General features: G+C 44.1%; 1 pseudogene; it reads left to right on the top strand.

Moving 5' to 3' along the window:
* Window positions 1–7,055: 7,055 nt before the first annotated feature.
* On the top strand, window positions 7,056–9,782 carry LOC123567076 (small ribosomal subunit protein uS2-like; annotated as a pseudogene).
* Window positions 9,783–16,443: the final 6,661 nt, after the last annotated feature.

The following is a 16,443-nucleotide window of genomic DNA, read 5'->3' as shown; positions in this document are numbered from 1 at the left end:
TCTCCCAATGTATTCTGCAAGTAATGGAGTGAGCGCTAGTGAGGGTGAGACCTGTCCCTGCGACGGTTCCTTCCCATCTCCCCCAAGTGCTCTCCCCCATCATAGCCTCTGCAGGTCCTGGCTTTGATACTCACTCACCGTGTGACTTTAACGGGGTCCTTTGCCTTTCTGTGCCTCAGTTTCCCCATCTTTAAAATGGAGATAATCTCATCCTCATAGTGTTGTGTGGTAATTGAACAAAATGATAACTGTAACATTTTCTCCAAGGTGCCTGCCCCATAGGCGTATTCTATAAATGTTTGTGATTATCTTTATTATGGAGGTGGGGAGATGGAGTAAGTGAGAAGGAGTTAGGCACCAACATTCCCATTTTGTAGGTAAGGAACCTGCAACTTTGAGAGGCTACAATGGATTATCCTCAAGACACCCAAATAATAGGCAAATAACTAAATTTGAATTTAAACCTGGATCTATCCCATTCCAAAATCTGTTCTAGAAAGCAGAGTATTATTTTGAAGCAGGTACTAAAGGCAAGGAAAAACCCAAAAATTTCTATTCATATTTGGGATTCTTTCAATAAAGAAAAGCAAAGAGGTTTTCTGGATGGCAGGCTAAACTATTTTTACTGACACCTTTAATTAAAGACAATCACCCTTGGTGATAGAATGGCTAATCTCAGCTCTCAGGAAAATTACCCCAAATGGCAAATGGAATTAAATATCCACTCAACTACTGACAGATGCTCTCCGAAGCAAGAGAACCACAGGACTTGATTACAATGACAAGAATAGGGTCTGGCCCCCAGATTGGAGGAGAACAAAATCCACTTTCAAATGATTCTCCAATGACTTCAATTAACCGTGGGCTAAACCAGGCAGTTAGTTGTATAAGGTAGATCTCTTTGTGGTTCAAATTAAATTTCATCTAGTACAAATGCTGCTTTGAGATTTTCAGAGAGAAGACACAATACTCAGGAAAGGAATTTGGATTTCGTCTGCGTGTGTTGTGTAATCAGAGATCAGGTGGGCTCTCCTCATTCCTCAGGGCATGTTTAAGATATTTTGTTTGTTGATAATTATTTATAATAATTATTAGCAACATCCTCATAATACTCCCATTCCTACTGACCTGTCCAGTTCCCATCTGCCGTAAAAGAATCAGCAAACTCTAGGCTCTGAGCCAAATCCGGCCAATGCTTGTTTTTTTGTAAATACATTTTTTGGAGCACTCCCATATTCATTTTATTTACATACTGCCTCGGGCTGCTTTCCTGCTGCAAGGGCAGAGCTGAATTGTTGTGTAAGTTGCAACAGAGACTGTGGGTGGCCTGCTAAGGTGAAAATTTCTTTCAGACTCTTTAAGAAAACATGGCTTATGCCTGTAATCCCAGCATTTTGGGAAACCGAGGCAGGTGGATCACCTGAAGTCAGGAATTTGAGACCAGCCTGGCCAACATGGTGAAACCCCCGTCTCTACTAACAATACAAAAATTAGCCGGGTGTGGTGGCATGGGCCTGTAATCCCAGCTGCTCAGGAGGCTGAGGCAGGAGAATTGCTTGAACCCAGGAGGCAGAGGTTGCAGTGAGCTGAGATCATGCCACTGCACTCCAGCCCGGGTAACAGAGTGAGACTCCATCTCAAAAAAAAAAAAAAAAAAAAAGTACAAACCCCTGCAGAGACAGTAGAGAGGAAGACTTTCTGAAGGACAGACATTGTTGGCCACGCTCAGAAGTTGAGACTTTGCCTAGAAGGCGATAGGGAGCTCCTGGAAGGTTAGAAGGAGGGGAAACACGGCCCCTGCAGCAGATGCCATCAGTGCCTCATCCTGTCCCCTGGTCATCTCTGCAAGGATAAGGTCACTTACTAACACCTGTGGGCATGCAGCCCTGCCCTGTCCATGCTCATATTAGTGATCCAGGGGCTCCAACGTCCAGAGAGCCCAGGCTCAGGAGTCAGCTAGACCTGTATTCAAATTCCAGCTTCTCACATATCCTCCTGAGTGACCTTAAGCAAGTTGCTAAACTTTTCTGTGGCTAGAGAGATGGGCAGGCCAACTTTTCAGGGCCTTGGGGTACATGTGAGGAGAAACAGACAGCGCAAATGTTAAGTTCAATTTGTGCTTGTTTAAAAGACAAGGAGGAGGCCAGGTGCAGTGACTCACATTCAAAATCCCAGAGTTTCGGAAGGCCAAGGCAGGAGGATTGCTTGAGCCCAGGAGTCCAGGACAAACCTGGGCAATGTAGTGAGACCCTGTCTCCACAAAAAGTTAATAATTAGCTGGGCATGGTGATGTGTGCCTGTAGTCCCAGCTACTTGGGAGACTGAAGCAGGAGGATCACAGCTGCAGTGAGCTGTGATCATGCCACTGTACTCCAGCTAGCCTGGGTGATAGAGACAGACGCTTTCTTGAAGCAGAAGCAGAAGAAAGAAGAAAAAGAAAGGAGGAGGAGGAAAGAAAAACAATAAGGGGGAAATAAAACTGTTGTAAGAAACCAGTGTAACTCCTGACAGTGCCCCTGTCCAACACAGTGGCCAGCTCAGAGAACGGAAGTCTGTGTCTCATCTTTGCTCCAGGATTTGAATAAAGTCAGTTCCACCTGCTTAAGATCCTAGAAAATGGGGGCCATTTTTATTATGTTTTGATTTCAGCAAATGACCACTTTCCTCAGGAAAGTCTACCAAAATAATGGACAGGAAGTTGTAGAAATTCAGGAGAGAGACTCATTTTGCTCGAATGACAGCAAACCACATTTGAACTTGAGCTAATTTAATTCTCTGCTCCAGTTCAATATTTCCAGCGAAGATTTTGAGAAACAAAATCAGATTTTCAGTAATGAAGATGAATTTCAATACATGCCACAGCTGGGCAGATTCAACTGTTGCACCCACGGCGTTATTTCCTGGCCACATTGAAGAGTAAAGTCTGAAACACAGTTTAAATGAAGCCAGGAAAGAAAATAAACCCTTTAGCACTAGGCAGGATGGAGAGGGTTTTAGCCAGGCCCTTGAAGTACTCCATTTACAGGATCTTACTGTGCTGGGAGAAATAGTGACCCAGCTCTCAGGAATATAGACAGTTTGAGCTGGAACAGTTTTTAGACATTACCTAGGGCAACTAAGGTTCCGTAAAACAAGAACCGTAAGATTTTTTTTGTTTTGTTTTGTTTTTTATAAAACAGGGTCAGGCACAGTGGCTCACACCTGTAATCCCAGCACTTTGAGAGGCCGAGGTGGTCGGATCACAAGGTCAGGAGGTTGAGATCAACCTAGCCAACAGGTGAAACCCTGTCTCTACTAAAAATACAAAAATTAGCTGGGTGTGGTGGCGCATGCCTGTAATCCCAGCTAGTTGGTAGGCTGAGGCAGGAGAATTGCTAGAACCAGGGAGTCAGAGGTTGCTGCAGTGAGCTGAGATGGTGCCACTGCACTCCAGCCTGACAACAGAGCAAGACTATGTCTCAAAAAAAAAAAAACAAAAAAAAAAACAAGATTTTACTCTGTTACCAAGGTTGGAGTGCAGTGGTGGTGGTGCAGTCATAGCTCACTGCAGCCTTGACCTGCCCTCAAGTGATCATCCTGCCTCAGCCTCCCACATAGCTGAGATTACAGGCACACACCACCATGCTCAGCTAACTTTTCAATTTTCGGTAGAGACAAGTTCTTGCTATATTGCCCAGGCTGGTCTTGAGCTCCTGGGCTCAAGTGATCCTCCAGCCTCAGTCTCCTAAAGTGCTGGGATTATAGACATGAGCCACCACACCCAGCCCACCATGAGATGTTTCTAAGAGTACAAGAGCCCAGCAATGAGTAACAAAATCTTTAAATCCACCTGTCAAGAAAGACATTCCCTTTTCAATTCATCTTTCCCATTACATCGATGAAGGAGTCTCTGTTTGACGTTACTAGTTCTTTAACACTTCATTTTGAAACAATAGGCCTTAGGTCAGCGGCCACGCTGCCCAGCTAGAATTTTCCTTATAGATCAGGAGTCAGCAAATACTTCCCACAAAGGGCCAGAGAGAGACGATTTCAGACTCTGCATGCCACATGGTCTCTGTCACAATCAAAGGCAAAGGCAGCCATTGACAAAAAGTCCTAAAGTTTATAGACAAAATGTCATAAAGTATGAGTGCGGTTGTGTTGCAATACACCTTTACTTATGGGTACTGAAAGTTTAAATATTCTTCACGTATCATGAAATACTATTCTTCCTTTGATTTTTTTCCCAACCATTTAAAAATGAAAACATCTTTCTTAGCTTGGGAACAGCACAAACACAGGCGGCAAGCTGGATCTGGCCACGGCCATAATTTGTAGACTCTGTTGTAGAGTAGGGTGGTGGCCACAGAAGAGAAGTCCGCTGTGCTCATCACCAGCTTGGACTCTGCAATTCCAGCTCCTCAGTTTATCACTTCTGTGACTCCAGAGAGTTACTTTGCTTCTTTGAGCCTCAGCCTTCCCCTCTGTAAAGTGGGAATAATAACAGCACCTACCTCAGCAGGTTGTTATGAGCCTGAAGTGAGTTAATCCACATTAAGTGTTTAGAACATGACATGGTATGCAGTGTTAAATCGATATTAGCTCTTGTTATTGTTTATTTTTACTTTTACTTTCTCGTTAGAGCAAGCGATACTGATTTTTCAACCATGGTGATAATATAGTTTCTTTTTTACCTAAACTTATTTAGGTAAAAAGTCAATTTAAAGGGAAATATCATTTGAATGTATATAGTCTTATGCAAATAGGGTAAAAATTATAAATGGGACACTCAAATGACTGAAGGTTCAGAAATACTTTGCTAGTTCCTCATCTTCACTATACAAGGCTGAGAAATAAATATTAAAGATCAGACAGAGTCTTCATATAAAAAGAGAATTAGGCCAGGTGCGGTGGCTCACACCTGTCATCTCAGCCCTTTGAGAGGCCAAGGCAGGTGGATTGCCTGAGCTCAGGAGTTCGAGACCACCCTGGGCAACACGGTGAGACCCCGTCTCTACTAAAATACAAAACATCAGCCAAGCATGGTGGTGGGCATCTGTAATCCCAGCTACTCAGGAGGCTGAGAATTGCTTGATCCCTGGAGGCAGAAGTTGCAGTGAGCTGAGATGGCATCATTGCACTCTAGCTTGGGCTACAGAGTGAGACTCTGTTTCAAAAAAATTTTTTTAATAAAATTATTTAAAAAATAAAAGAGAATTCGAGTGCATTTCATTGTCTGTGACTTTTAACTGTTAGAGTCATGTGTATAGATTGTCTTCCTGCCCCTCCTACACCATGAGCTCATAGAGGGAAGGGACACATGGCTTCTGAACCCCTAACCCTCAGAATGTGGAACATAGCACACAGACAGTGACCACTGATATTTGTTTTTTGAATTGAGGCAAGGTGGACTATTCCATCTCAACTAAGAACTAAAAATAAAATCCTAAGGCCCCCAACCAACTGAATAGACCCCCCTTGGCCAAGAGAACCTCAGAGAAACTGTAAAAACTGAGTTCCAGGCCATCACGGGACAGGAGGTCAGACCCACCCTGTTATAAACCCCTTCCCTTTTGTGGCTTGAACACAATAACTGACCAACGTTAATGTGAACATAGAGATCATAAGACTGATCGAATGGACTCTTTGTGGCAATAAGGTACCAAATTATAAACAGGATCTAAGGCCAAGCCAAGCAAGGGTTAAGTGACACAACCCCATCCTTAAAGAAACTACTGTAGTTATGTTCTAATGACTCTAAGGTTTCTCTAGCATCTGAACAAGCACTGACCTCAAGATCGGCAACACTAAACAACTTCAACTCACGCCATATGCTGACTAACTGCCCCCCTGTTCCGCAAGCCACAGCTTCAGCTTTGACTGGACAGAGGCTGATTTCAGTACTTCCTCCTGATAAGAGACCACCAGCTGTAAACAGGTTCTGGCCGGTTTATAGAGGCTGCACACTGAGTGCCTTCAAGGCCCTACTTTACCTTTCGACCTACACGGCCTAACTAGAATGCATTTAAACACTGTCTCCTTCCCAAAGAGAACATAAGGCACACATAACACACACGTTTGTTCATACATACATCAGAACCCCTTTCATGAATGTTCATAGCTCCTCCTGTAACTTGTTGAATATGTCTACTTGGCCAACCCATCCATGAATTCCTGTCTCATCTTTCCCTCCCTCAAAGTACCTGCTAATGGCCGGCCTCTTCCAGAGGCAATGTTTTCCAGTCTGGCAGAATGGCCACCTTCCAGGCTATAATCCTTTATAAGAAATAGTCTCCTTTCTAAATTTATAAATTTGTGATTTTTTTTTCTGTTGACACAATGCATATGAACCTTCAAGTTACTTCCAGCCTCCCAAAAGAGCAGGAGTCCGATTTTTTTATTCATTCATTTCGCAAACACTTAAGATCCCCAACCAGGAGCAAGCTATGCTCAGAGAACCCTGAGAAAAGCAGTAAATAACCTAACCATTGCTCCTGGTCTTTGATGGTTGGCTCTGAATTATCTGATCACGCATTCCTAACTTTAAAAACTGCTAAACACTCGCCTTTAATATGTATCAATTATTAATATGTATTCAGCATTATTTATTGTTATGGTATTATATAATAATAATTATGTTATTATATAGTCATAATTTTTTTTTTTTTGGAGACAGAGTCTCACTCTGTCACCCAGGCTGGAGTGCAGTGGCATGATCTCGGCTCACTGAAACCTCCGCCTCTTGGGTTCAAGCAATTCTCCTGTCTCAGTCTCCTGAGTAGCTGGAATTACAGGGACCTACCACCACACCCGGCTAATTTTTGTATTTTTAGTAGAGATGGGGTTTCGCCATGTTGGCCAGGATGGTCTTGAACTCCTGACCTCCAAGTGACCTGCCCAGCTCAGCTTCCCAAAGTGCTGGAATTACAGGTATGAGCCACTGCGCCCAGCCATGTAGTCATAATTACACATAATAATATATTTTATTATAAGATATAAAATATAATTATAAAATATAGTATCTGTTGTTATAATTAACAAAGTACTATTTATTAATTAGGAATAAAAAGGAAGAAATGACCATAGCTCCTGAGCTGCCCCTGGTGTGATGAACCAGGAGCAGCTCAGAAGCAATGATCATTCCTCTTTATTCCTAATTAATACTTGAATTATTAATTATATATGTATTTACTTATAAATTGCTTGTGGATACCACTTTTTTTCTTTTTTTTCTTGAGACAGAGTCTCTCTCTGAAGCTCAGGCTGGAGTGCAATGGCATGATCTCGGCTCACTGCAACCTCCGCCTCCTGGGTTCAAGCGATTCTCCTGCCTCAGCCTCCCAAGTAGCTGGGATTACAGGTGCCCATCACCGCGCCTGGCTAATTTTTGTATTTTTAGTAGAGATGGGGTTTCACCATGTTGGCCAGGCTGGTCTTGAACTCTTGACCTCAAGTGATCCACTTGCCTCGGCCTCCCAAAGTACTAGAATTACAGGCGTGAGCCACCACACCTGGCCATGGATACCACTTTTCCAGTCTATCCCACACATTATAAAACAGGCAAAAGACTGTGAAACCAAAGTTATAAAGTCCCCAGCACTGCTACTTTCTTTCCACGCACCCCACTTTGAAGAGGACCCTGGGTGTGGCGGAGGCCAAGCTCACACCTGCACACAGTCATAATGCAGGGGTAAGCCCGTGGTCAAAGTGTGACTGTGCTTGCTGGATGGGGAAGATGGGCCAAGGTTGGGGACATCTGTGACAGACCTGAAGCTGAGCTGGAGCTGAGATGGAAGTAGATTTTCGGAGGCAGAAAGTCCAGAAGGAACAGTCCCTCCCAAGCAGAGTCCCCGTGGTTCCAAGCTCTCTTCCTCCTGCCACCTTCATAGCTTGGGAATGGGAGGGAGGAGGGGAGAGGCAGGGAGAGCTGGCGAGTTTGAGATGCCCTTTATCTGGCACATTATCTTAGCATGGCCAGAATAACTCCCACATCATGACATTGGCCATGGGGTTTTTCTTGTTTCCCTCTCTGTGTTCAAGGAAGGCTGCACATCGCGGCAAAACTTCCTGCTTTCTGGCAAGGAGCCCAGCTTCATCATCACCAAGCGCTGCCCTTTGGTACCCGTGCAGAACACGACAATAAAGCCTGACAGTGGGATCAGGATTTTGCAGACCCTCGACAGCAGGTCTGTGGAGCTTGGGAGCCTTCCAGGGGCCCTGCCTGTTACAGAAGCTGGGCACACAGCTCCATAGATATTTGTCTAGTGAATGAATGCAGGCACAGAAGAGTGAATGGAGGAATATTTGCTCAAGTCCTAGCTCTACTATTTTCAGAACAAAACCACTAATAGAAGGAGGAGCTAGATTGCATTATTTCCAATTCTTACAACTGCACAGCAGAAATTATTTTGGCCCTGTGAATACTGGGACTGAGAGGAGAGAGGACTCCCAGCATCCCACCTGCTAGGAAAGGGGCAGAGCTGCTGCGAGGCCCCAGGTAGCCTGACCCTGAGCCAGCTTCTCATCCCCTTTGCCAATGGCTTCAATGTGGAGACTGAAGGGGATGCCACTGGCTAGGTCAACCCAATCATCTCACTGTCATATATCACCCCCATACATCTGCTATCTGTTTACCCACGAGCTACTGGAATACCTCCAGCTACGGGCCTCCCATTTTTACCTTTGAATAACTAGGAGATTCTTCTTAATTTGGAGCTGACATTGGTTTCCCTGTGACGCTGTCTATGGAGTCCGTCTTTGGGAGTTTTAGAAAACAAGTCTACTCGCTTTCCCTGCTACCCACAGAGGGGGTCCACAGAGTGTTGTTCTGGATTCCCGTCATAACTCAAAGGGAAACTTTCACAAGGTCCAGAGCCCTTGATGTCCTGCAAATGAAAGAGGAGGATGTCCTTAAGTTCCTTGCAGCAGGAACCCACTTACATGGCACCAACCTTGACTTCCAAATGGAACAGCACATCTGTAAGAGGAAAAGTGGCGGCATCTACGTCATGAATCTAAAGAGGACCTGGGAGAAGCTTCTGCTGGTGGCTCGCACCATCGTGGCCATAGAAAACCCTGCTGATGCCAGTGTCATATCCTCCAGGAGCACTGGCCAGAGGGCCGTGCGGAAGTGTGCTGCTGCCACTGGAGCCACTCCTATTGCTGGCCACTTCACTCCTGGAACCTTCACTAGCCAGATCTAGGCAACCTTCCCAGATCCACGGGTTCTTGTGGTTACTGATTGCAGGGCCAGCGACCAGTATCTCACAGAAGCATCTTATGTTACAACCTACCTACCATTGCTCTGTGTCACACAGATTCTCCACCGTGCCATGTGGACATTGCCATCCCATGCAACAAGAAGCTCACTCAGTGGGCTTGATGTGGATACTGGCCCAGGAAATTCTGCCCATGCAGCGGCTCAATTGCCTGCAAACAGCAGTGGGAGGTCATGCCTGATCTCTACTTCTACAGAGATCCTGAAGAGATTGAAAAAGAAGAGCAGGCTGCTGCTGAAAAGGCTGTGACAAGGAGGAATTTCAGGGTGAATGGACACTGCTCCGGCCCCTGAGTTCACTGCTACTCAGCCTGAGGTTGCAGACTGGTCTGACGGCATGCAGGTGCCCTCTGTGCCTATTCAGCAGTTCCCTACCCAAGACTGGAGTGCTCAGCCTGCCACGGAAGACTGGTCTGCCACTCCCCCTGCTCAGGCCACTGAATGGGTAGGACCAACCACTGAATGGCCTTACACTGTTCTTGCACAGGCTCTGAAGCAACATGGAAAGAAGGTTGACAGAAAATAAACACCAGTTTCTAAAAATGGTTTTAAAAAGAAAAAGAAAACAAGTCCACTCTTTTAGATATGCGGATTAATGTGTGTGTGTGTGTGTGTGTGTGTGTGTGTGTGTTTAGAGAGGTAGATAATGCTAGCATTCAATATTGATAGAATGTTTATATATTATTAAGATTTATTGCATGCTTATCATGTGCCAAGTACTTTACAGAAATTATCCCACTTAATCCTCACAATACAACTGTGAAGTAGGTATCCTCAGACCCCCTTCTTCGGATAAGGACACCAAAGTTCAGAGAGCTTGCACCACCTGCCCAGAGCCCCACAGACAATTCCTGTCTGAGCAGAAGCTACACTCAGGCCTACAGTAACCCCAGCACCCTCCTTTCAGCTGCCATGCCACCCTCTTGCAGGCCTTACTAGCCTGGTCTCTTGCCTCTAAAGACAGTCCATTTGTGTTATTCAAGTTATCACTTTCCCTTTAAAAAATGTTAGAAAGCATGGGATTTATCCATAACCCCATCACCCAAAGATAACTATTGTTAATATTTCCATGCATTTTTCACATCTAGATACAGATAGTTTGGGTTGTTTTTTTTTTTAATAAAAATGAGCTCATACTATACATGTTATTTTGTAACCTATATTTTCTACCCAATTATATACCTGGAACATCTTTCCATAACAACACATAAAAGCCAGCATCATTTTATGACTGCCTGGAATTTCATTCTATGGATATACCAAAATATATTTAACTACTCACCTCTCATTGCACATTTAATTTTCTCCAAATACAAATCCCCCAACACATATCCTGGCACATAGATCTTTGTCGTATATCCCACTATTTCGTAGGTTATTGCCTATAAGGAAAATTGTTTGAGTCCAAGGTTATGCCCACTCAAAGGTGTTGCTGCAGAATCCTGATACTCCTCATCAGTGTAGGAGAGGGCTTGTCTCTCCACCCTCTAGCCCACAGAGCTGTCATCTTTTCTAATCTTGGCCAACCTAAACATTATAATAAAATGGCCGGGCGCAGTGGCTCACGCCTGTAATCCCAGCACTTTGGGAAGCTGAGGTGGGCGGATCACGAGATCAGGAGATCAAGACCATCCTGGCTAACACGGTGAAACCCTGTCTCTAGTAAAAATGCAAACAATTAGCCAGGCGTGGTGGCGGGCACCTGTAGTCCCAGCTGCCTGGGAGGCTGAGGCAGGAGAATGGTGTGAACCCGGGGGGCGGAGCTTGCAGTGAGCCGAGATGGCACCACTGCTCTCCAGCCTGGGCGACAGAGCAAGAACCCATCTCAAAAAAAAAAAAAAAAAAAAAAAAAAAAAAAAAAAAAAAATTATAATAAAATGTCCAGGGAAAATTATAATAAAATGACATCTTGTTTTCATGCACTTAGCTTTTATTACCAGTGAGGTTGAATTTATTCCAATATCAGACAGTTTCAGTCCATCTTAGGCATAGTACATCAATTACTATGGTGTCCCTAAGAGCACAAAATACCCCAGGTGGGATTCGGACCAGCATAGATTTCAGAGGCATCTGCCCAGCGGGTCTCAGCCAAGTGGTTAACGGTCCTCACAGGGTGCTGCCAGCCACCAGGGCCTAAAATGTGCTCAGGCTCCAGCCGTGGAACAAGACTGTCTGGTTAACAGCACATGTGGCCCAGCCATCCCAGTGTGGCATTTACAGCTCTCTGGTTTCTGTCAATGCTGCCCCTGCTAAACTATGTGGCTGTCCAGTCTGCACTAAGTGCAAAGCTGGCTCCTGTGCCGGCACCCACGCCCACAGGAAAGGCTGCCTTGATTTGAACCTCTATTTAGGGCCTGCAGAGAGGGGTGCCTGTGTGTAAACACACTTGTGGCTTTTTGTTCTCCTTCCTGCTGATTATTTTAAAGCTAGGAGTTAAGTAAGATTCAGCTTAGCGATCGATTCACTCACGAGGCTGCCTAATCTGTTGCTTTTTATAAACTCAGGAAATTCTTCTCATTGATGGGTCTCAGTGTTGAGGGTGTGACAGACCAGCCCCCTCCCATGATGCTGTGCATGCCTGGAGGAGGGGATGTGGTGTGGTGAGCTCAGCTGTGTCCTGATAACCAGCATCCCTCCTCCTTTCTCAGGGGAACTGCAGCTCTATTTTTCTTGCCCAAGTCCGTCCACGACCCGCTTCCTATGCCCCACCTCCAGCCTGTGGAACAGGCAGAGTTCCAGACCCGGGTTCAAGTTCCCCACTGCCAGGTGTCAGATATGTTACTTATCTTCTCAGAGCCTCAGTTTGCTCATCAGTAAAATGGGGATGATAATAATACCTACCTCATAATGTGGTTGTGAAGATAAAACAAGAGTACCTCCACACACGTAATCTTGGAAATGACAGCATGTAGAGCTGATTTCGTTTTTATTTTACAAATACTGATTGAATGGCCAGTTTCATTCCACTGTAATCACGCTTCAAATATAAGCGAGGCATAGGAAAACTTACAGAGAAATTATAATTATCTGATCTGGCTGCCCCCACAGGCCTTTCTGTGGCCTCGGATATGGGCCCTGATGCAAGATACATGATCACTATTATTTGCTGACTTGAATTGAGCGAAGGTGGTCAAAGCCAGTGTTTATGAACCATTGAGTTCCTTTCAGCTCACAATAGCTCAGTGGTACATGACTCAGTGGCTGCAGCATGTCTTTCATTCACTCATTCAGGAAGCATTGATGAGCCCAGATGTCAAGTCTTGTGCTGGGGAAGGCCCAAGAGGAGCAATAAAGGGCCCTGTTGTTGAGCTGTTTGTCATCCAGAGGAGAACAAACACCCACACATACTACTACTGTCCAAAGCCAGTGGCCAGAACATATACGATGATACACTCTGACCTGCAGCCTCTGCAGCAGTCAGCCCAAAACGGTCAGGACTTGGCTGATGACTGCCAGCTTCCCAAATCAACCCTTGGATTCCCTTTCACAGTCCTCTCATAGAGCACATGCCTCCATAGAGGTATCACTGCTAATGGTGAGATCGCGAGGCAAATCCAGAGGAGACGCTCCAACCACTGAGCTATGCTGCCTGGCCTGGGAGGAATGAAGAAAGAGAAGACGGAAAATGAAAGGAGAGAAGGAGAAACCTAAGTCCTAAACACAGAATGACTCATTCTCTCCCACAAAGGTTATGAACAAGCCACATCTTCCTCATTCTAGCCTGTCAAGCTTTGGTGTATTTGAATCACCTAGGAGGCTCGTTAAACACTTGGATCCTGGGACCCACCCTTAGAGGTCCTGAAACCAACAGTCTGGGTTGGGGCCTGGGAATCTGCAATTTTACTCTAAGTTCTCAAAGTCCTTGAACCTCAAAGCAAGGTCTTCAAACAGCATCTCGGCTATCAACTGCGATAGCTCTGCACCTGCCAATGCAGACTCCCAGGCCCGCCCTTCAACCTATTAAATCGGAATGTGTACTTAAACAAGATCTCTAGGTGTTTTATATTTACATTAAAGTTTGAGAAGCCCTGCTTTTGGTGATTCTCATTTAAGACGTCCAAATACCACTTGGAGCATAATAAATAATACTAACAATGAACTAAGCAGTGTTTGGAGTGTTTAATGCTTAATAATTCATTTATGAGTCAAAAGAATCCTATGAGGTAGAGTGTATTATTATCCCATTTTATAGGTGGGGAAAACAAGGCACAGAAAGCTGAAGTAACTTGCCAAAGTCTCAAAGCTGGCACGTGTGAAGGATGAGGTTGAAACCCAAGCTGACCAGCACCTGCCGCTCCCATTTGCCTGCTGAATTCACCTGGAAATTGACAAGCCCTGCATCATCCTGGCTGCCCTCCTGGGCCCTGACTTCTCAAACAAGGCGATCAGCAGCTCCGCAAAATCAACAAGAGCTGCACTGCTCTAGGATGTCCTGTGGCCAAATAACACATGCAAATTACATTGATTCTCTGGGAAGAAAATGGCTATGTGGGTCTGGGCAAAGTTATTACATTGTTAAACTCAACCAGTTTAGAAAAAAAAGTTGTGCATACAGAAAGACATGCTAGGGGCTCAAATGAGCCCTACAATTAAATCAATTCATTGCCTCAAATCTGCACTGAATATTATTAGGTTGGTGCAAAAGTAATTGCAGGAAGAAAAGCTAGGGAAAAGAAACAAGAAAATTGCAAGGAAGAGAAAATATATTTACTATTCATCAGAGGAAGTGGATCATTAAAAACATCTTTACCCTGTCTTCATGTTGAACAGGCTGACTAGGAGGAGAAAAGGGAAGGGTTGGTCCTGCTGTCTGAGCAGTGGCAGAGGCAGAGGAGGCGGAAGGGGAGGCAGAGGAGGCGGAAGGGAAGGCAGGTGAGGCAGGCACACTGAGTGTAACTTCGGTTAAAAAAACTCCTTGTACAAGTGGACCTATGCAGTGACTTAACATATTCCATAAGGTTCTGGGGCAAAGATGATGGCAAAGCAGGTAAAGAGCCACTTGTAGTGTCTTCCACCCGGAAGGACTTGTTTGGAGACTTTTGTGCCCTCTGCCATCTGGACTAAAACTATTTTATAAAACCAAGCTATGTTCTCTGAACTTAAGATGTCAAAACATTAAGAAAACCTGTACAGCAGAACTGATTGCTCCAGTGTGCCTCACCTCTGCTGTAAGCACCCTTCTCTCTGGGACGTTGCTTGTATGTGGTGGCTCTGTTCTCCCACCATTGCTGCAACTGAGTTATTGGGTAGTTATGTTCCCAAGTGAGATCAGGCAAGGCTGGAAAAGGCAAACTCAGCAGTGGAAAGCTTCGGGGCTTTCTGATGGATTTTTAAGGATATGAGGACTTCAGAACCTTGGAAGTTTTTTGGTTTTGTTTTGTTTTTCCAGTTCCGTGAAACACGAAAGACAAGGGCAATCAACGGAGATGGCACACATGCAACCAGGAACAGAAGGGACCGAGTCCCAAGGCTAGAAAAGGATCTCCCCTTGATCAAAAAGGATTCTGTGTTTATACATTTCAGCAGAGAGCCAGCTCCACTTCCAAAAGACAGAGAGTGACAAAATGGGCCTCTGAGCATCCCTGGGCCTACCCATCAAGGCTGAAATCCATTTGTCTTGGGTTTTGGCAAAAGCAGCAGCCAGGCAGCCAGAAACACAAGCCAGAAGACCGTGCTTTGAGACAGGCCTCAGAGGGGCCAACTGAGCTCTAGCGCAATGTTTAATAAAAGATAAAGAGTTCATTGCAGGACTATTTATAACAGCAACAAAAACTTGATCAGCATAAGATTGACTAAGTACATTTGTGTATATCTGTACAGTGAAAATGAGATTTTCAAGGAATATCTAACAACTTAGAGAAATGTTTATTCAGTTGACACTTGAACCATGCAGGAGTTAGAGGCACTGATTCCCAGGCAGTCAAAAATTTTCAGAGAGCTCTGGACTTCCCCAAAACTTAACAGCCTACTACTGACTAAAACCTTACTAATAATAGTCAAGTAATACATATTTTTGTATGTTGTGTGTGTTATATGCTGTATTCTTACAATAAAGTAAGCTAGAGAAAAGAAACTTAAGAAAATCATGAGGAAGAGAAAATATATTTACTCTTCATCAAATGGAAGCGGATCACTATGAAGATGTGTATCCTCTCTTCATGTTGAACAGGCTGACGAGGAGGAGAAAAGGGGGAGGCTGGTCTTGCTGTCTTGCGGGTGGCAGACGCAGAAGATGGGGAGGAGGTGGAAGGGAAGGCAGGCAAGGCAGGCACGCTGGGTGTCACTTGTACTGAAAAAACTCCTTCTGTAAGTGGACCCACACAGTTCAAACCCATGTTGTTCAAAGGTCAACTGTCATATAATATTAAGTGGAAAAAAAAAAAAAAAAAAGCAGGACCCACAGCACAAAACAAACTTTTCTGTACAGAGATAGATAGATAGATAGATAGATAGATAGATAGATAGATAGATAGATAGATAGATAGACAGATAGATAGATAGATACATAGATAGATAGATAGATAGATAGATAGATAGATAGATAGATAGATAGATACATAGATAGATAGATAGATAGATAGATAGATAGATAGATAGATAGATAGATAGATAGATACATAGATAGATAGATAGATAGATAGATAGATAGATAGATAGATAGATAGATAGGGATATAATTGTTTTTGTTTTTGTTTTTTGAGACGGAGTTTCATTCTTGTTGCCCAGGCTGAAGTGCAATGGCACGATCTTGGTTCACCACAACATCCGCCTCCCAGGTTCAAGTGATTCTCCTGTCTCAGCCTCCCGAGTAGCTGGAATGACAGGCATGTGCCACAACGCCTGGCTAATTTTGAATTTTTAGTAGAGATGGGGCTCCTCCATGTTGGTCAGGCTGATATCAAACTCCTGACCTCAGGTAATCTGCCTGCCTCAGCCTCTCAAAGTGCTGGGATTACAGGTGTGAGCCACCGCGCCCGGCCAGATATAGATATATAGATATATATATATATATATATATATATATAGATATATATATATATATAGATATATAGATATATAGATATATATATAGATATATAGATATATAGATATATAGATATATATATAGATATATAGATATATAGATATATAGAGATATATATAGATATATAGATATATAGATATAGATATATAGATATATATATATA

This window comes from Macaca fascicularis, chromosome 10 (assembly GCF_037993035.2).
Source record: "Macaca fascicularis isolate 582-1 chromosome 10, T2T-MFA8v1.1".
NCBI classification, from domain to species: Eukaryota; Metazoa; Chordata; class Mammalia; order Primates; family Cercopithecidae; genus Macaca; species Macaca fascicularis.
This window is presented reverse-complemented; position numbering and strand designations above follow the sequence as displayed.